At 39.7% G+C, this 20,620-nt stretch overlaps 1 protein-coding gene across 5 annotated transcripts in view; it reads right to left on the bottom strand.

Moving 5' to 3' along the window:
- The window catches only part of LHFPL2 (LHFPL tetraspan subfamily member 2), a 126,628-nt gene that overhangs the window by 34,265 nt on the left and 71,743 nt on the right, over window positions 1-20,620 (bottom strand). The window contains exon 1 of one of the 5 annotated variants that reach the window (XM_069775960.1): window positions 5,367-5,500. The exons of the other annotated variants lie outside the window; for them this stretch is intronic. The gene's annotated coding sequence lies outside the window, so the exon portion shown is untranslated. Of the gene's footprint in view, window positions 1-5,366; window positions 5,501-20,620 lie in introns of those variants that run through there. 5 annotated transcript variants of the gene reach the window in all.

Here is a 20,620-nt window from a genome sequence, read left to right as displayed (position 1 = left end):
TCCTCTTCAGAATTAAAACCAATGCTTACATTATATCTGCATTGCCCATATATGGTGTAACACTAGAAGACTACCTATGTCAAAAAATTCTTGTGCTGTGTTGAAATATTGTGAACTGAGACAGTGGTTTACACTAAGTCCACCAAGCACCTATCAGAAGGTACAAACAATTAGGGGCTTTCCAAGACTGCATTTCAAAGAAGCAGTCACGTGAAAAGACAATGAAAAAAAATACAGTAAGCTAAAACTGATAAAATCAAAGGTAACCCTTACGACCTCTCACTGTAAGGCAGACATGATCTTAAGCAGAGGAATTCAAGAGGCATCTCATTGAAATAAAAGTCAGTAATTGGACCTGCCTATAGCAATGACATATCATAAACACAATGAACTTCAAGCCTCGGTACCTATCAAGGACTATGAATTAACTGCCACCAACAAGATTAAATGAGTAAAAGTGCAATAATAGAATACTGATGCATTTAGGAACAGCTTTGCTGCTTTCTCAGCCAGAAATGGTACATAAGAAGGAGATAGTCTGTTGCTGTATCTCAAGAATGTATGTATTTGCTCTGATGTCCAGAAAATTGCAGACACACAGATCTGGAATGTTTCTGGTAAAAGGAGAAAAAAAAAATTAAAAAAAAATAGGAGGGGGGGGAGGGAGGGGGAAGGGACCAGAACGAACCCTACTTCAAAATTGTCCCATTCTCCCCTTCTCATTCAGAAGGAGGTGATGAATGAAGTTTTGGTTTTATTTTTTTAAACTTCTAATTCAAGGACATGTCAGTACTCTTACCAAGACGCAGAAGGCAGTGATTCCACGCACTTTCAATGCATCCAGGTTTTTGCTTTACACTCTAGCAAAAGATGTAGACAAGAGAGACTAGAGGACAGCAACAAGAATGGCCAGAGATCTTAAAAATGTGATGTATGAGGGAAGATCCAAAGACCCTTAATTCATATGCAAGAGTAGATGTATAATACGGTATTAACTGAGGTAAGTAATACAACTAGGATCCTAGAAACAGGGTTCACAAACAGTGCATAAACCGTTAACAGATGGATGTTTTACCCAACAAACAATTTTGTCTTTAAGTATGAGACACAAGCTAAGTAGTGTACTGTTTTGAGTTTGTGTGGCGCTGGTTTTTTTGGTAGTGGGGGAGGGGCTGCAGGGGTGGCTCCTGTGAGAAGCTGCTTGAAGCTTCCCCTGCTCCGAGTCAGACCCGCCTCTGGCCCAGGCCGAGCCCTTCAGCGATGGTGGTAGCGCCTCTGGGAGAACAGATTTAAGAGGGGAAACCTGCAGTGGGGGAGGAGAATGGAATGTGAGAGAAACCCCTCTGCAGACAGCGAGGTCAGTGAGGAAGGAGGGGAGGAGGAGCAGGGGAGGAGGGGATGCCCCTGCAGCCCGTGGTGAGACGTCAGGCTGTCCCCCCCCAGCCCATGGAGGGGAGCGGGGGAGCAGGTGCCCACCTGCAGCCTGGGGAGGACCCCATGACGGAGCAGCAGGATGACCCCCAAGATGGCCGTGACTCCGTGGGAAAGCCCGCGCTGGAGCAGTCTGTGACTGAAGGACTGCAGCCCACGGAAAGGACCCATGCTGGAGCAGTTTGTGAAGAACTGCAGCCTGTGGGAAGGACCCATGCCAGAGAAGTTTGTGAAAGTCAGACTGTCTCCCATGGGAGGGACCCCACGGTGGAGCAGGGGAAGAGTGAGGAGTCCTCCCCCAGAGGAGGAAGGACCAGCAGAGACACTGTGTGATGAACTGACCACAACCCCATTCCTCGTCCCCCTGTGCTGCTGGGGCGAGGAGGTAGAGAAAATTGGGAGTGGAGTTGAGCTAGGAAGGAGGGAGAGCAGGGGGAAGGTATTTTAAGATTTGTTTTTACTTCTCATTATCCTTGTTTTGCTTTCATTTGTAGTAAATGAAATTGATTTTGTTTTTTCCCCAAGTTGAGTCTGTCTTTTGCCCATGACCACAACTGGTGAGCGATCCCTCCCTGTCCTTGTCTCAACCAGGAGCTTTTCATTTTCCCCTCCTCATCCCACCAGAGGGGGTGGGTAGCGAGCAGCTTCCTGGTGCTTTGTTACCAGCTGGGCTCCAACCACGACAGGTACTTAACGACTATACTGCTGAATAGAGCCATAAGAAAACAGAATGGCAGAGAAAAAAATCCTGTGTGAACTTAACATTCAAAAATCTGTATACAGACTTTCTCTACCTTTCTCCCAGTTTCAAGTTTCAGCAAGAGCTATGAAAGCAGCTGTGGCTGGCATAAGCTCACATGGCTGGACAGAAGTGCAGTAGGAACTCCAGGGTGATCTGAAAAGAGCTTTCTTTTACAGTGCAACCAGTCAAACTCGAGATTCATGCCCTTCGCATGGTCAGCTTATAAACTACAGGACAATAAATCAACCAAATCAAAACAGGATGTGCAGTGCAGTCACTGTATTTCTAGAACACCTCCTCTGGGATGCAGACACAAGACACCCAAGGGGTTTTGCACTAACTTCCAGCCCAGGTGATGCACACGCTCAAAACAGTCCAGAATTAATTATAAAACTGAATCCCATAACACTATCTGCTGCTTGGCTTCCTGGCAGCATTAGCAGTGTGCTGCAGGAACCCACAAGAAAAGCTTTGTACATCACCACAACCCAAGGATATTCTTCCTGAAGTTTTAGTTATGATAGCACAGAGCTTCTCCACATTTCACTTGGGAATAGCTAAGGCTGCAGAAAGTAACTATGTACGTATTAGAAAAAAGTTCAACTGACACAGTTGTTGGAGAATTTCAAGTTGGGTAAGAGATTCCACTTACATGAAAGGGGAATGAAAGTTGCTGCAGTTCAGCCTAAAATTCCAGCACAGGTTCACTTTATCCACCAAAATCTAAGTTCTGCCTTAGTACAGAGATTTTTCAACACTTTCCACTCTTAAAACAGATCTTCATTGCTTACAACTTTGCCGAAATAGCAGTTTGGGCCGAAACTTTCCATACCAGATGCCTGCCACAAGTTTCAGCCAAATTGTTCAGATATTTTAGAAAATTAAGCTACATTTTTCAGCATTAAAAGTTTCTGGTGACCTTTTCTTCAAGAAGGAAAGACATACCTGACAGATTTCAAATGCCTGTTAGCTTGACAGAGAAGATTTATAATAGGGGATAAAATCTTCTCTTCCATCACCTGGTATGTGCTGAGGGGTGCACATCTACCCTGATTTGGCAGCTGTAAGCCTCTCCTAAGTTTGCCTAGCGACTCAAACCTCCACAGACTGCATCCTCACTTTGCACACCTTTCCCTCAGGCTGGAGTCCTGACCAGACCAGCAGAGCACAGTCACCGTCCCTGGGGGACAAGAAGTGATTTCAATCAGCTGTGGACCATGATAGACCAGAGCTGGAATCAGAGCTGAAGACAGGGTGTGCTTTTCTCTCTCCTGCCAGCAGCTGGGCTATGCAGAGGGCCAGGCTGGGGGGCTGCTTTGGAAGGAAACAGTGAAAGAGCTTTAAAAACTAAACCCAAAAAACCAACCCTCCAAACACACACAAACAATAACAACCACACCACGGCTGGAGACTGGGTGGGCTGAAGGAATGAAGTGAGCTGGAAGAAGATGGAGTCTGGATCAGGGAGGGGCAGGATTCAATGACGAAGAAACAATAGGGTCTGTCCAGGAAGCACCCCAACTAGCTTACTCAGGGAGAGCAACTGAGTGTTAGTAAGTAAGAGGTGAAAGGCACCTAGAAGTATACAGAATTTATTTTGCACAAGCAACCTCATTTGTGGCATTCCTTGCCTTTTAAAACTCTGCATGACAGTATTCTTAAAGCTCCCTCATTCTGCATCTGAAATGCTACTTCAAAATGTCCACATGCGGTATTGTGAAGAGTGAACTTAGATGCTGTAGCTGAGCCAGCCTAGCAGGGACTCCTTGGAGGCTAAACCTGACCTTTTTCTTACCATTCCCAGATACATTCTCCTTCCACTTCTCTCAACCATTCTGGTGGCCACTGGATCCCTCCATGGGGAGCCTGAATCCACCAACCCTGCAAAAAGTTAACCCAGAAGAGAAAGGGAGGAAAGAAAACCCAGGGAGAAACTACACAAGCATCTTCTCAGTGACCAAGTTGAACTGGCTCCCAGTGAAGATGCGAAGTACCCCAGCTGGCATTAGGAAGGGGACAGGACCACTCAGCAGGGATTAGGTGGGGATGAGAGCAAGACCTACCCCTTCTTTTCAGATAAAGGCCTTCAGCATCACAAGTTGAAGGAGATATTTATTAAAAAAATTCCAGTGTGACATATCAAAGCTTTAGAAGCAAGAACACTGTTGGCTTACCTAAAGCTAAGCCATTATCTCTGTTTACAGACAAGCAATGTTTCACAATTGCTTAAACCTCCCCACCAATTATAGCCTCTAGAAACAGACACTTCTTCCAGAAAACATGACAAAACTATTGATATTTCTTCATTCACAGTCACAACTCTGGAGTCATGCGCTGAAATTATTTCACTTCAGCAATGTTTCAGTGACTCACAGGCTGGTGTGCATTGTATTACCCAGAAAGAACTCAGCTTTATTGTTTAGCTCACATCCATGCTGTTTAAAAACAACATAGTTTTCTTTAGTCTCTCTTATTTTTCTGTAGTTCAGTCACACTGGTCCAATTGTACCCAGTGGGCACCCTGCCCACTTCAAGATGAAAACTAGAAAAATAATCCTTCCGTTTTCATTAAAAAGTTCTTCCTCCTTTACCCACGTTACAACTGAACTCATAATCAGACACCACACTACAAACAATGTTTTGAAGAATTTTCTTTCTACCAATTTTTTTGCTAAACAACATCCTGCCAACACCACCCCAACCCCAAACCCTGACAATTCTTGCAAAAATACACATTTAAACCCATCTCAAAAAAAGAGGTCAGTGATCCAGGTCCCAGTTGTAATACTTGCATTTGAAAATAACAGCAGCAAGGTGGTCAGAGAAGCAGCGCCTCTGGCTCTGGACTAAACAGCCCAGCCTTCATTTGGCTCTGACACTGAGCAGGAGGGCTGCAGTGACCAGAGCCAGTGACCCTGGTGCTGGCACACCACAAGCCTCATGGTCTCACCAGCCCCAACACACCTGTCAGAGAACCCTTGTGCTGGGCAAGGCCCCCAAAGTTTCAGTGAGACCTGGGTAGGGCAGATTACCCCATGCCATGGGCTCGGTGCGAGGATGCTAACTGTAAATATGAAGCTACTGTCCATCCTGGAGCATGCAGCAAAGACATGCACACATGCTTCCCAAATGGTTCCCTGCAGTTCAGTCCTTATTTCACAGACATACAGATTCGGCTGTGGCCTCTCCCCACCTCCACAATCCTCCCGGACAGAGCTGGGTCGGCATCACAGATATGCAGCACAAAGTGTCCTGGAGCTGGGAAGAGATTACACACCGCTCCCCAGCAGACTAGCACCATTCATCACACCAGCTGACAGATTAGACTTGTGCGCTGGGGAAAAAAGAAAAGCAACAAAAACCCCACCACACACCAAGCGGTCTGCAGCAAGAATGAAAGATTCTTACATCACATTCTTCTGCTGCTGCATTCAGGGCCTTTTTGGCCCGAATTCTCTTCCTGACCTCATCTACCATGACTATCCTCCAAGTCCGGTCTCAAAGCTCATTTCCTCAAGGGAGCTCAACAGTTAGAAATTGCTGCTACATGTGCACATTTAAAAAAACTAAATATGCACAGGCTGTCCAAGCAAGCTCTCAAAGAATGAGCTTCCAGTTGGTTTAGTGACCCAGTTCCAACAATCTACTTTGTTTCAGCCTGTTGCTCTTATCTTCAAGACATTAATTTTACTGCAGGATGCTTTCCAGGGGCAGAGCGCATTTGAAATCAGAACATCAGACACTAAATCCTGACAAGGGATTAATGAGAGTAGGTCTCTGTTGGAGGCTTCTTTGGGCTCTTGGAAGGTAAAATATACTTGCTGAGAACCTCCATCTCTTTCCAGACTGTCAAGCACCGAGTGCTTTTATTGTTACATACATAATTGAAAATACCTTTGCTCTCAGTCATGTGAGTTGGTTATACTAATCCTAAATGCAAAATGTGTTCTCTCAGAGTTTTAAAGAATCAATGTGAATACCTATATCTGAAAGTTCCAACTGCAATAAATATGTAATTAAAAAATTTAATAAATGTTGCAAGTGTATGTCATATAGAAAAACAAAGTACATCTATAAGTGTCTATAAGTGCACACAATAAAGAAAGCAACAAGACTCAGCTTCCAGCAAAAAATAAAAGCATCAGTAAATTTGTATTTAAAAAAAATAAATCACCTTTTCCTTTTTCCCTTCAGGAAGAGCTGATACTAACTTAAGTAATTTGGTTTTCAGATAACAGACAGGAAAGAATTTCTCTGAGAGAGATGAAAGGATATAGGTAACACTGTATATACAATTAGAATTCCCAAATGTTTGCATCACTGGCAGCTCCTGAGGGTGCTGGGGGAAAGATTAAGCTTGATTACATTGCAGATTGTTTATTTATGGACTCAGCTGTGAAACAGAGAATAAAAATCTATTTGAAACAAAGCTATTACCCATTAATCTATTGGTAAAATATCTGGAGTCAGTTTCCCAATTATTTTCAGCCTAAAAACAATTGTTTTACTGTGAGATGAGAAATAAATGAAATCTAGTTAAAGTGTTAGAAGGGGAAGTAAAGGGACAAGCAAGATCATTTCAGTCCAAGAGTCTGAAGTAGAGATTTCACTGCCCATTTGGCCAAACACACAGTTCAGATATGTTTGTCACATGGTTCTAATTCGTGTAATGACCTATTCAACTCAACTGCCATTTATTTTCAGCACTAATTACTCATTAGCACATGCATTTTGTCATTACAAGATTTTGCTAACATGAAAATATTTCCTGGATAGTTTGGAAGCCCTACTGTATTCTAAGCCAGACGCCCAGAAGGTTGATTCAAAAACTGAAATCCTAAGAAATTAGGGACCTGAATATACTTGTTACTGACAAAATAGGTTTCAACCCTAATCTAACAATACCGAATATAGACTTGGAAGATATGTAAGATTTACTCTCAGTTCCAGCAGAGGCAGAATTTAACCTGTTCAAGCCACTTCCCAGAATACTTTATAGGGAGGAGCACATTCAGCCATTTTCTAAATTTCAATAAGAGAAAAATCTGAGGCAGACTTGCATTTGACCCCCTTATCACACCATGCTACTGAGATGAAAAAGTCACTTCTGTTCCTAGAAGAGATCAGAAAGTCCAAAAGCAAGCATTTCTTTTCAGGAAGTTGGATTTAGAGGCATTACAAAATATCGTCAAATTAACTCAAAATGTAGATAAAAGCTAGCTTTTGCTGCTAGCTTGGCATGTGAGAACAACAAAAGCCCCCAAACAATAAAAATTACAAGTCAGAGCATGAAATATTCCAGTCTTTGATTTTTTTTTTGTGTTGTCTCAGTTTCTCTAGGCTTTTAAAATGTCATAAATTGCCTCTGTGCCAGAGAAGTTGCCTTTCCAAATCACAACTCTAAGCACTTGTTTATGTGAAATACACTGCTGAGTTAGCCTTCACCCTTCGGGTCTAATCATAAATTATACTGCCGGGCAGATTTTGTAAAAGCTTTTAGCACTGATTTAGCCACAGAGATTGAAAAAAAGAATGCCAAAATGGAAAAAAACACAGTTATTGATGAAATATTCTCTTTACTTAAGCCACATGTTAAGTCCTCTAAAACAAATCCCGTTTCATTCACCCAGCCAAAAGACAGAAATCAGTCCTTCAGGGCCTTTCACAATGTGATACAGGCTGAAGAATCAAATTCGCAAAAAAGCCTTGAAAGCAATAAAGGGGCTTGCGTAGGGTAGAGCTAATTGGCAAGAAGTGATCTTTGTGCACAGTATATGACAACAGGGGAAGTGCTCTGGGGTGGGTTAAGCTGCTATTTGATGCCAAAAGTCCCAGGTTAATAGGTTAGCATACCCAAAGAGAGTAAGATCCTATGTGAAAGTGAAGCTTTACACAGTGTATTTGGGATCTTTTCCCAGCCATTCACCTCAGTCTCCTTAACAGAGGCCTCTGGCAGCAACAGGAGAAGTACAACAGCTTTCCTTGCTTTCCTTTTTTTGTAATGCCAACATCATTCACCTAACAACCTATAAGAATATGCTTCTTTTTTAATTCTCCTTACTTCCATAATAAGCATACAAATGTGCCTGGGTTTTGTGTCTAATAGCAAAGAACCTCTGTTTTGCGGGATTAGAGATTATAGTGGGCTACTTAAAAAAAAACAAAAACCAAACCACAAAAAACCCTTTTGAGAGAACTCTTCCTGCTATGAAGAGTCCTTGCAAGTTGAATTTCAATGCTTCCAACGTCCTCATTCTGAAAAACACCATTCACAAAGCTGAAAACAACCCATTATTCGACTGCAGCCATCAGCTAGTGCTGACAAATGTTTGAAACAAATTTGAAAAGAAAATTCAAATGTACCCAATTCAGTCAAGAGTTACTGCACTGCTTGCACACTTTCATTAGAACATATAGAGAATATACCCTCTCTAATCCCACAGAGTTAAAAGAAAGTGATATATGAAAAATATGTACAGTAGTTTGAATAAAATTTCTTCTCTAGTGTAGCAAGTTGTATTCAGCAATTATACACATTATTTTTAACATGTAGTGAAAATAATCTTTTAATGGCCTTTGTAGCTCAACATTAATTCACTTCTTTGTTGGTAGCTGTCCTTCTTAAAAAAAAAATAAAAAATTAGCTCCATAGCTGTTTTTTTCTGTTCTGTTTCATTGCCATTTTAATCTCTACTTTTCACTTTCTGCCTAAATAGCTTCATTCTATAGATTTATAATATTTGGGAAAAAGAAAAAGAGGGGTACTTCCATTTATCTCCGCCTCCCCTATCACTCACCACAAAGTGCAATCTACAGGCTCTTCATTTATGAATGTTGTTGGTATTATCCTAAGAGCAAGGGAAAACTCTATCTTTCAAGACTAACTTTTGGCAAGTCAAAGATAATTCCTTACACAAAAAGCTGATGCCTGAAGTCAGATTTCTCTTTTAATTAGGAAGGATGCAAGGTTAATTTAAATTTTCCTTATGCTGTTTTGCGACATGTTAATCAAAACTTTAAATCGCCTCCTTCAATAGCTAGTATGAGAACATTTTAACAGAAAAAAAAAAGGCAGAAGAATGCAGATCCAGTTCACAAGTACTTGAAAAACGGACTACACAAGTCATCATACACTTCTGTAGGGGTGTATTTGACCTTGGTATACCAGTACAATCATAACATGGACCACTGAACCCTGATGTTAGCAAGACAAGACAACTAGTTAACATTTTGCCAGTGGATGCTTTTAACACTTTGTCTCATAGATACTCAACCTATTTGCCTATCAACACATCTGTGTAACATATCCTTAGGAAGAAACAAACTTCCACTGCAAGATGTCCTCTCAAAAAGATCCTGCATTAACTTTTAGAAAACCAGTGATAAACTTTTTCAATCTCTAAGCAAAGCTGTCAGTTCTTTGTAATCATGTACCTTTTCCTCCAAAAAAAAACCCCCAAAACAACTCTGCTGACGTGATCTTTTGCAAAACTCATCACATGAGTACTCCCAGGCTGGAGCAACTGAAGAAGCTCACCCTCTCAACTCAGCCTGCCTGTCCTGTTGGTCGTTATCCCCCTTCATTGTTGAGATCCGTAACATTTAGCTATGCATAATAGAAGCAAGTGTCTCCAGTTTGGCTGGCATTGGAAGAACAAAGGAAAATTATGACAAACTGTTGAGGAAAACAAGACAAATTGAGAAAATGTGCTATGCTTTATCTGAAGATAGGAGAAAGCACAGTGAAAACAAAATGCGAGTGGATAAAATAATGAAATATGAAGGTATTAATGGCCTGGAAAATATCATGCAGATAGCTCACACACATGTGAGACAGCCATCTAACCTTATAAAAACAAATTTTTAATTTTTTTTTTAATTTTTTTTAAAGATAACCATTGTGATTCTATGTTTGGGAACTACAATCTCACAGAATAATGCTCTGCATAATCATTTTTATTCTGCACAAATATTTACATTGTATTAGTGGAACAGTAACCCATACTCTTCCCTCCCTGGATTAAAGCATCACCATCAAGTTACACAAGAAGTCATGGCTAACTGGAAACAGCTGCTAAGCCACTTGTATCTCTGTTGCTTTGTAATACCACTAATAACTCAGAAGGATCATATCTGACATCTGCTTCTCTTCTCTCCTACATCAAAGTCCTAACAGAGAGCTTGTAAGTGAAGTTGTCATAGAAGCTAGGTCTTGAGGAGAGGCACAGAAAGCCATCCTGTGGTTGCTGCAGATGTTCCCTCTGTACGTTTACTAATGGCTGCCTGCTGAGTTTTAACATTCTTGGAGCCAGCGTTTCCAGATGTCTCCTCCAAAATTAATACAAACAATCAGGAAGTTTACAGAAGTGAGATGATCTAAAAATTTCTCTTTCCTCACAATTTTTTCCCTGCAACCTCTGATATCCACCATTGAATTGTACTCAACACGATGGATTTGCTGCCCTAACACAAACATGCACAACAGCAGCATACTCAATAAATGTGTCACAGAAGATCCCATATCATAAATCACTACTTTCACGTACCAGAGACAGCCCCTGATGCTCACCAGCAGCAGTCAAGCCACCAGGCCCGCACTGCCTCTTCTTAGTGCCGGGCATTCTGTTCATATGCTATCAGCATACCAAAACAGGGAGCTAAGGCTTGGTCTGCCATTAATGCCCATCACCTCAGAGGAGACATTATCCATAAGGTCTGACGGCACAAAATGAGACACACAACTCAACACACTCAAATTTAATGAAAATTCACCCCAATGTAGACTTGACCAACATTTTTCTGCCTATCCTATCCTGCCCTCGAGCAAAGGCATCTACTTTATTTTCCAAAGAAGTCATTTGAACACAAAAGAGAAACTAAGATATATGATTCACACATCCAAACTTCAAATCATGTTTTATTATAAAATGAAACCCTGCAAAGTCCCTTTATCAAATTCATCAAATATTTTCCCATTTCTATTGAAGAATGAATGCAGACACCCTATTCTTATTAAAAAAAAAAAATCAAACAAAAGAGATCGTACTGAGGAACCCAGCTTCAGTGATTGCTGTATTTTATTCAAGAACTCAAGTTGCTTCCAGCCAGCAACCCACAACAATGGCCTCTGAGTATGCATACAGGCAGTTATTTTTCAGTGACAATTTTATGAAGGTGTACACACAGAGAACAGGTCCCATGCAGGCAGTATTTACAGCCTTCTTCGCCTCCCGCCAGAATTTTTTCTTCTTCTTTAAACAAAGAACAACCGCTTTTCCTAATGGAATGAACATTTCTAAAGCCCCGGAAATCTAGCTGCAATTAGGCAATATAAATCAAACCACAGTAATGAAGCACACAGATGACCCAGTTTTCCAACTAACATAGCAGGAAGGGGTTTTTGGAAGTATTTCTAGTGATTTTTAGCATTAGCATACAACATATTTTTGTCTGTCAGACAGCTATCTCCCTTCCTGCAAAAAAAATTTCTGAATTCTGCTTTGTAAAAAACCCACCCAAACAAACAAAAAAATCCCAACAACAACAACAAAGTAAGATAAAATAAAACAAAAAACCCCCCTATGCACTACAGCTAAAAGCTAGAGTTTATATGGGAAACAGAAATCATTCAAAGTTTACTCCAAGAGCCAGCATCACAAGAGTTAAGAACAATCACTTCAAACACAGACAAGACTTCCAAGATCTTGACCTAATATCAGTGAACATGGGCACAACCCAGGGCTTTTGGCTGAAATGGGGACCAGCTACTTCCCTGTTGGCTGTTTCAGAACGAACAAAACTGACTCGTTTGCACCAGCAATTCCATTCTTGTCAAAGTCTGTAGTACACACCTGTGAAAAATACTGATTTTATAAAATTTCAGGTTTTAAGAAAGTTCATGGAGAATTCTTCATCAGCTTGATGTCAGGCAGCATCAGCTGGTAAATGGCAAGTTGAAACAATTGCAAACTATTCTGGAGAATACTTCATGCAAGTTAGGAAGAGATTCGATGAAAGCACATTTCAAAACAGTCTTGGCCCAATATCCTTTTCCAAACAAGCATTGTACTTGCTATTGACCAACATTCAAACCGTTGCTACAGGAGCTTACCCATCAGCCTCCCACCTGCTCAGCACATCTCTATTTTTCCTTCCCTTTTTGAGCTAAAAGTCATCTTTAAAATGTGAGAGGGATAGCAGTAAGATTTAAAACCTGAAACAACAGATTCTGCCAAGAACTACTGTTTTCTTATTAATCTTGGGATTAGGAAAAAAAACCCACAAACCCATCACTCACTTTCAGGAAGAACCCCTTTAAACTTACAGATCAAGCTTCACTGTCCCCTCTCCAGTCCTATACCACCACAGAATAAAAGTTGTTGCTCTCACTAAAGTCACAATAGTACCCTCTTTTTAGAGAAAGAATTACATATTGTCCCTCAGACCTAAAATGAATGTTTGAGTACTAATTATTTACTGTAACATGTAAATGCTAGCTTATAACAGAACAACAAAGAACTGCATGAAGCAACTCTGCATTTCAAAGGTGGCAGCTATGGGTAAACAAAATACTGTGCTAGAATACTGCACTGACAGAAGCTACATAATTTATAGTTTCTACAACACTGCAAACTCCAGAGGACATTCCTAGTACGGCTGAAAAGAAGCATAAGTTAAGCTCCTTCTTCATTCAGCTTAACACTGAATGTTCTTCTCTGAATACCGCTGCAGGAAGGCTTTCCACTCAGCAAAGAAAAGGCTGGAATCTGCTCTTGATTCAGTAGTACTCAATATGCTGCACACAACTTTCCAAACGTCTGTGTGATTTACAGTCCGAAGTTTTTCTTTTTTCCTTCTGCAAAACCATAGTTCCCCTTAGCCTTTTGTACTTTAGAAAAGACAAGTCACCTACTGAGGATTGCTCTTTACGAAAGCTGAGCTCCCCCTTGGAACAAAGGGGCACAATTCAATTTGACTTTTAAAAGGAGCAAGCAGGAAATTCACTCCAGCTATAGCTAGCAGCAATACTAGATAACACTTAATGCTAATATTTGAAAATTAAAGATGATGCTAATGATCTGGGACAATGTCTCTTATTTTGTTAAAATTATAAAGGCAGCATGTTAATCAGCATAGCTGCCATCAACCCTTATTGTGCAACTGTAAGCCATCATGCACAAGTCAGCAAAATGCTTTAGCAACTGGAAAACTCAGTCTAGACTTTTATCAAAAGATGATCAGAATAATAAGATCACAAAGACTTGTGCATCCATTTAATTAAAATAGTATGTTCTTTACTACAGTATGTACTTCATCACACTTCAGCAAACATCAAACGAACTCCATTCTATCACTGTTTAAATAACTTTTCCATGGCAAAAACATCTATTCTGTCATCATAAATTTAGATCGAATGATAGAAGTTTTACTCAACAGACTTTGTTCTAGACTATGCCGTAGCAACATCAGACTGTTAAGGCTTTTAGAGATAGATGAGTCTGACTAGCTTTTTTTCTTCTTCCTCAAATCACAGAATTTAAACAAATGAAGTCATAAGCTGTAAACTACCCAAAACTATTTAGAAATTAAAAAGCAGGAGGATTGCAGCAGTTCACAATTCAACAGATTTTTCCATCTAAATACAGTTATGTCCTAAAGAAGAACACTGCTTTTGTTCCAAAAATAATTAGGGCAATGACAAAATGTCCAATGTTTTATCTACTCTCTTCTACCTCTGCTCTCTTCTTCTCCAAGACTTCTAAAACATCTGAGGCTCGTATTTGTTACATTTCTCTCTGGGCCTCTTTCAACCCTGTGATTTATAGACTCTAGAGGTGAAAAAAATGCCTCAAATATAATGAGGTGAAAGAAATAAAACTACTTAATAGTGTTCTGGTAACAACCTTTTTGCAGGCTTTTTCAATAACCAAATTCCGTGAAGTTCTAGAAGATCCTTTTAGGATGAGGTGTGTTTCAACATATAGTCAATTGTTAAGGGTGTAGTCATTGCTCACTGAAGCCAACCAGAGTTTTCCACCTACCTTCAGTGGACCCTGGACAGAGGTGTACCAGCATTACTACAGATACAGAGATACCCTTCCTTCCTTCAAACTTAACTGCATGCACACAAACATCATAGGAATAGCTCTTGAAAAAGCCACAGCTGTTTCTCACTTCAAGCATTAAATCCAGGTGGACTCTTACAGTTGCACTGATTATTCCAAGTTTGAACACAGCCAACATTTTAAAAATGCCTAAAAAACCTGGGTGGATTAGGCCACCCTGGTTGGAAAATCTGACAAAAGACATAACTTCATATAATTCTTGCCGATTTAGGCATGCTGCAAATTGCTGGACACTTACAATAGACACTGCATCACTGCACCCTTTGCCAGTCAGGAAACAGGACTAACACACACACATGCAAAATGGGTAAGAATATGGAACTGACCTATAGATTAAACTCAAGTGGAAAACAGACTCATTTTCTCTTTATCTAAGAGTCTGCTATTCTGACTCTCATTTCTCATGGACAAGAAGGGAAATAATCGTATGAATATCAAAAGCCCGGGTTTATGGACCTATTTTGGCAAGTGATCCTTTTTATTAAATACTTGGTATTTTACAATACACTAGCTTCCAATGAATGAAACTGTAAAGATCTGTGTCACATTATATAGTATCTTATGTTTAACCAATATGAAGTCAAACTTATATTGTCCCTTAGTGAAGGATGGTTATAATTACTTAAATCAATACTTATAATTTCATCACCTGACACAGAAAACCGAGTTCCATCTTCAAAATACCACTGCACAGTTCCCGGTGATATTAATTTCCTTTTTATTAGCATGGATAACAGCAAAAAATATGTTGCTAGGTGAATCTACAAGCATGATCCTGTAAAGAAATGTGCAACTATAGCTGATACCAATCAAAACTAAGGGAGCTCAGATGATTTCCAGCGCTTGTGATTTTATCATGAATCATATCTGGTGTTTTCCTTGAGTCATACATATCTAGGAACCTCAGCATTGGTGCCCATAATTACATTTTACAATTTCGTTACTGTGTTGAGGGGGAAGGGAATCTGCCTTTTTACATACATGCATCCAGACATGAAGCACGCAGGTGACACCCTTGGTCATGTGCCAGACCACTGGTTATCAGATTTTGTTGCACAAAAAGCAAGAGATTGTTAGGAAAGTGCTTTTTGTCTGTTAATGATAATTTCTTAGTGGCAGTGCACTAAGATCCACATACATGAATTCCAACATGTCTTCTTTGTTGTGTACTTTCACTAGTGAGAGAACTCCCATTTTTCTCCTTTCACAGAAAAACAAGTATTTATTTATTGGAGAGCTTACGATAGCAATGGTATGACATTCCACCCACAAATAAGCTGGAACAAGTCAAAAAACTGCAAGAATATAGGTGAAGCTAAATTTTTTGCCTTTTTTTTCCCTTTATCAACAAAATACATTTAATGAGTAGTATCATTAAGAAAACAACACTGGCTGGGCCCATGTTGTTAAAAACTGTTAATTCTGTTGTATGATTTCAAGACCATTCAAATGCTATTCAAGATGCAAGTGGTCATGTAAGAATCAACATTATCTAAATAAGAAAGGGAGAAGGAAAGCATACAAGTGCTTGCAATACAAACATACTTACATGTTTTACAATTCAGCTCCTCTGAATACCCTCAAAACTGTTACTAAGTTTTTGAAAATCACCTGCTGCAAAAAAATTGCCTTTCAATGTTGACATAAATCTCTGTAAATCTAGCCATTGTCTGAAGCATATACCGCTACTCCAGCACTCACCAAAGCAGTTTTAAGTCAGTAGAGGAACAAAAAAAGAAAAAAAAAAAGCTTCTCCTGTCCTCATTTCCAACACTTAAAAGTATTAAAACCTTCTCTCAGGTTGCACCCAGCAGGAAGCAATTCTGCTTCAGCAACGGATTAAGTAGATGAACTAACAGATCTCTGTCAAATCAAATTTTGATGATGTTCCAGATTTTAACTAACTTGTCATTTAATAAGGAAAACAAAAAAGACCCCAAAGTAAACTCTCTCTACAAGACAGATTCAAACAAGCATGAATTTAAGGGTTCCATGGAGCTGAACGCAGGAAAGGAAAAACAAAACCAAAGATGAGCTTCTGGAGTATGCTGTTATTTGCTAAAATAAGTAAGATTATGCTCTGGCTGCTATTCTTACAAACATCCCCATCTGGCCCCAGCAAACTGGGGAGAAAAGTGGTGCAATTTTCATGGGACCCACATCCTCAAAGCCAGACACTCATCACCTGGGTGTCAGCAAGCCCTTACACAAGCCTTCTCAAATTCCTGCTTCCCACCCAGACTTGAAACTGGCTCCCTTTAACATCTGTTAATCTAATTGGTTCCTATGAGCCTGTAACAATTAAACCTGCTGTTGCAAGGAGCAACAGGGAAAGGGGATTTTACATATCCACAGCTGGCCTGTTAGCAGAACAAATAGACTGCATCTGACTCAACAGCTCTCACCAAAATCCAGTTATTAAGCTGTGAGAACAAGCCCTAAATGAAGCTGATGGCCTCAGCAACCAGGCTGAGCTCAAACCACTTACCAGCTGCTCTGTCACAGCAGCAATCATAAGGAGGGGCAAAGGCTTCAGAATTTCTCTAGTCAGTAAATTCAACAATGCTGGAGCAAGGTACGACTACAGTCATGGCAAATATGGAGTGAATCACTCATTCAAAGTGAAAATAGGATTTTTGTATGATACATTACGAAGCTGGCAATTTTTAGTTGGCCTGTATTCAGAAGGAGAAAAACCTGGAATCAAAGTCCCTGTTAGATTCAAAATATTTTTACAAAATGGGAAGTATTGCAACAGCTGAGCAAACTCATCTCTTTACTAATGCAAAATACTTCAGTAGATTCAAATTAGAAGTAACTTTTTTTTTTTTCCCCAAAAGAAAATTGAAAATGCAACAAGGCGATACCCAGCTCAGCATTGGTCCCAGTCCTTTTTTCACAAACACTTACAGACATCTCTCTCACAGGAGATTCTCACCTTCAGAAGGAATTCTCATACATCTATGCAATGTGCTTAAGGGTTTGTAGAGCAGGAGCTGTATAATCTTCTGTATCATCAGCATCCAGCATAAAGAGAGGTACTAACACTTCGTCCTAAGTTTTTAAGATCTCTAAGCCTGAACATCTCATAGCCTGAGAAAGCAAGCAAGCCCAGCAGTTTTCTCCCAGTCCGCCCAATTATTGTCTCATACAGCTTATTTCTCATCCTTTCTACAGTCTGGTTTTAAAATGACTTAATGAAACAATTCTCAAAGTATTTTTGCTCTGTACTCTCTTCTATGTTTTCTACCCCAGTATTATGCTACCTAAGCAGCTGGGCACAATGTGGTACTGAGGTGACACCACCACAACCCTTGGGAGTTTCTCAGAAGCTCTTGTAATATTCCAACAGATTATGTTCCTCACAGCTGGACACCTGAGAGTTTACTAGCTCCCATCTTAGGGTGTGAGGGGAACAAGTGTTATTTACCTTATGGCAGCTAGGGAATTAATAGCTTTTAACCTCTGTTTTTTCAAGAACTCTCTAGCCTCTGGATTTTTCTAACTGTTCTGTTTGCTATTCATCCCTTTCTTAATCTGCTCCTCTAATTTTCACCAACCTTTGTAAAATTCCATAAAGTCAACTTTTAAAACAGAAATGTTTCTAACAGATAAATTGAGACTTTGGTACTCATAAGTGAATGCAGAAACTTTTCCCTTTTCCGGAGTATCATTAAAGAAGGCCTATGTATCTGAAATCCTTTTTGTTTTTTTTTTCTTTTTTCCTTTTCTGGATGTTTCCTTAGACCACCACAGTTATGGACACCTATTACTACATTCCATAATGTCAGCCAATAATTTATCAGTTAAATAATTCCCTTTCTCTGACGGCTGCAAAACACTTAGAATATATCTTAATTACACTTTGTAATAATTCTGAATCAAACTCAGCCTTAGAGCATTGCTTATGGTATGTAGACCTATTTGATGCTCCCACAGGTAAAATTATTAAAAGTATGCCAATGTAACCAGGTTTCTTTTAAGGCTACTCAAATACTTGGGAACACCCAAGACTCCCAACAGGCTTTCTGTAGGCACATAATTCTGAGCTGTGCCTCTAGGCACATCTGAAAACAGCACTAAGGATCTACTCGCACCTTTGGACTCAGAAATAGCTTTTAAGTTATAGACTTCCTAGACCAGCATCTCATGAAATGTCATTTCACATCATTTTGGGTTAATAAGGCCAATCATCTCTAGCACCTTCAATGCTTTAAGAAGTTACTGTATTTCCTTTGAGCTTTTATCTACTTATTTACCTCACTTTCATTTCTGCTCTGCCTAGAGTGAACTTTTCCATAGTGCAGCCAAGATGGAACAGAGAAAGATCTTGATTTACCATGAACACCTGCTTCCCCACTGGCACAGTATATATATCTGCAGTGGTTCATTAATAAAATTGACAGGTGAGCTGCTACAGGCACAGCAGTGAACACAGACCACTGCAACAGTGTCAGAATATAGGACAGATATGAATGCAAACAAGTTGCAATCAGACCTAGAATAACATAGCAATCTTTCAGACTGTCATAAAACATGTTTAAAAATCATGATTTTGCACTGCTAATCCTAATTCCCATCTCACTGTTGTTAGTGGAGTACCATCCTAAAACAGAAGTGATGAATTTTTGAAATAATTTGCTGAAATGTAGCAAAAATTAAAGTATGCTATTACTGTTCACTCATTTCCTTTAATAAGAAGGAACTGTACACACAGACTAGTGATTAAAAGAAGTAAAAATAAATGGGATAAGGACTTTCCAAGCAGGAGTGGTGGCATTTGGTCAATTCTTCTTTAATTGACTTAGATACTAAATGTGTAGACTAAGCAGCATCCCCTCTGTATTTCACAAGCATTAGTATGCTAGCAGTACCTCTGAGGTGGAGCCCCCCCAGCTGCCACGTAAACAGTCATAAAAAAACATTTCAGTAACAAAGAAAACCAGCTTGATAACCAGCCATCAGAGGATGGATTGGTGAGAATGCCAGGGAGGCAGACCTAGAAAATGCTTTAATTGCATTAAATATAGTGTTGTTTTGACATATGTACATGCAAGAGTACTTCACTTATCACACTCCTAACAGATTTGACAGTTTCAGGAAGGGATATGAATGGTATCCAATTTCCAGAAATATCCTCAACGCAATCTGGAAAACTAGTTGGATTTCAGGGGATGTTTTCAACCTTCCTTGTATAGAATTTCTTTTTGCTCTTCTCAGCCTCAACTTTTCCAAGACATGAAAAAAATAATTATCTGCAGGGAAGGATTTTTTCCACATTTAATAAAAGCTACAAATCTTCAGAGACTATAAAATTTTTCATTTTCTACTGCATTAAATTTTACCCCCAAAAGAATCGTTATGAAAATATTTATCTTGCTGTATTATTTGTCTAAGAGGTAGATCTAAAAATGATCCAGTAAAGGACAACTGCAACCTTCTATCAACTAGAAAAAACTATTTTGCTTTAGCAGGGAAGAATAAAACCAACAACAATAAAAAAGATAAACAGTGATATAAGAAGTGCAAAATGAAGGTAAATCATCAGCCTACATTTGGTATAGCAATTTTTTTCAATTACAGCAATACCCAATTTTATCACATTAACTATATTTTGCCAGAATACCATTCTAACATTTTAGAACGATAAGATACTAATTTTAAAGACATTTTTCATGAGCATCTTGAAGCATTTTAGGAGGTATGTAGCATAAGACAACATTCACCTTTGGGTCCAGTATGTTACCTCACCTCCTCCCATCCATTCCTCCCATTTATTCCATTGCACTGAAAGTCAGTAATATTTTCTCACTGTTTATTCTTTGTCCTAAGTCATTCCGCATTACCTTGCGGGAAGCTGCGATTACCAGTCTGAGGGAAGCACTGCCCCTCTGCAGAACTGCAGCAGCATGATCAGACCACAGGACTCGAGTGTCAGGGATTCCTGACTACATGTATCAGTAAATGTCCTCGAAAAGTCACAACTCTATTGATCTCATGCTATTTTAAAAATCAGTGAAGTAGGGATTTTGGTGGTTCCCTGGTATTCATAAAAAGTTCAGCTAGTTACATTCACTCACCAAGCAGCCCAGTTCTCAGTTCATAATTCTCACTGAATGCTTTTTCTGTGGTCTGTCCACTTAATTTAGGGGCGGGAGGGGAAGTATTGTTTTCTTACTCTTCAATTCCACAATGTATTTAGACATATAGGTTTGAACAGCCTTCAACAGGTTACTTGCAAACTTGCTAAGAGGCCCTAGTACCCTGCTCCTTTTTAATAGCTTTGGAAAGTAATCTAAGCTCCAATAGCTTAAACTAGAGA

Source organism: Haliaeetus albicilla, chromosome Z (genome assembly GCF_947461875.1).
Source record: "Haliaeetus albicilla chromosome Z, bHalAlb1.1, whole genome shotgun sequence".
In the NCBI taxonomy this organism is placed as follows: domain Eukaryota; kingdom Metazoa; phylum Chordata; class Aves; order Accipitriformes; family Accipitridae; genus Haliaeetus; species Haliaeetus albicilla.
This window is presented reverse-complemented; position numbering and strand designations above follow the sequence as displayed.